Source organism: Mus pahari, chromosome 5 (genome assembly GCF_900095145.1).
Source record: "Mus pahari chromosome 5, PAHARI_EIJ_v1.1, whole genome shotgun sequence".
NCBI lineage: Eukaryota > Metazoa > Chordata > Mammalia > Rodentia > Muridae > Mus > Mus pahari.
In genome coordinates this window covers 135,913,116-135,914,902 of record NC_034594.1, presented here as the reverse complement: position 1 = coordinate 135,914,902, position 1,787 = coordinate 135,913,116, and positions in this window count along the sequence as shown.

Here is a 1,787-nt window from a genome sequence, read left to right as displayed (position 1 = left end):
TTTCTTTCTTTCTTTCTTTCTTTCTTTCTTTCTTTCTTTCTTCCTTCCTTCCTTCCTTCCTTCCTTCCTTCCTTCCTTCCTTCCTTCCTTCCTTTACACTTACTCAAATACTAACTGGGGGCATTTCTTTGGCTTGCCTTATTTTTATGAATTAATTGTGGTTCCTAGTACCTAAAGTCACATTTTGCTGGAGAACTGTTCTTGATTCACTCAGCATATGAATAACAGTTGGAAGCAATTCAGTGACACACATATTGATTACACAGCTCCACTTTGACCTGTCTTATGCTAGGTACCACGTTGTATGCAAAGTAGTTCTGAATAAGATATGCCTCCTTTCTTCAATGAGCTTAAAATCCTTTTTGAAATGTGATATCAGCAGTTTGAGCTCTGGCTCCATGCACTCAGTTTCAAAATCTGCCTTGCCTGTTCCACGTCGAGCACTAGACAAATGCTGTCTTGTCTAATCTTCACATTGATGGTGCAGGTGGTTATTTATGAGTGAGGAAATTAAGTTCAAAGACATAACTAACTTTCTCAATGTGACTTGTCAGACTAAACAGTGCTGGGAAATGAGTGGATGTCTGAGTTCCAAACCAAAAGTATGTCCCATGTTTAAGTGTCATCAGAGTATGTCATTAACAGCTATGCACCCATGACAGCCAATTTATGTCTATTGTGGCTTTTGTGTCTTGGAGATATGCTCTGAAGTCAAAGGTGGTACTCAGTTGGTCCTTTAGAGGAAAAAATCTCTTAAATCAAACAAAAGCTCATATGATGGCAATTAGAGCCAAAGGCAAGAACATTAAACACGACATTTTAGCTATTCATCTATTGAATGAAGATTTATTATATCTAATATAGGACATGCATTGTGCTAAACACAATGAATATGACAAAGATTCATGAGGTTTGTTTCTACTCTAAAGGAGCTGTGACCTTTTAAGTAACAATAGCTGTTGTGTGTTATATGACTATAAACCACTGAGCATTTTCCATAAGTCATCTGTTGTCCAAAAAAGGATTTCAGGATGTTTTTTATTCCCATCCTAAGGATGGAGATCTGAGCTGGAAAGGGTATCATCAAGTCACACAAGAGAAGCCAAGATTTGAGCCCATTGGAATTACTGTCAGTCATATCTCAAGGAGCTGTGAGATGGCTCAGCCAAGCCTGAGAACCTGAGTTCAGTCCTCGAAACTCATTCAGTAGGAAGAAAGAGCTGACTCATACAATCTGTTCTCAGAACTCTACCCCTATTCCGTGACATGTATGTTCACACACACACAATAAATAAATGTAATGAAAATATTGTAAAAGATTTTAAATCTACCTAATAACTATACTTGTAGCTTAAACTTGATTGGGATATAAAAGTAATTCCCCAAAGGTAACCAGAGGAGAGGAAGAAAAAGAGGAGGATGGATAGGAGAGTAAGGGGAGGGGGAAGGGGAGGAGGAGAAGATGGTGGGGGAAGTGGTTGTGTGCGTGTGTGTGTGTGTGTGTGTGTGTGTGCACATGCAAAGGCCAGTTCAAGTCAGTGTTTCCCTATTCCACTCTCCATCTTATTTTATTAAATAGAGTCTCTCTCTCACTGAATCTGGAGCTCATGAATTTACAAAATTAGCTGGTTAGCCAGCCCATGGAATCTTCCTGTCTCCAATTCCCAGTACCGGAATTACATGTGCATGTACACATGCAGGCATGCATGCACACACACAGTTATTTATGTGGTGCTAGGAATCCAAACTCAGGTTCTCATGCTTGCCATCTAGCACTTTACCCACTA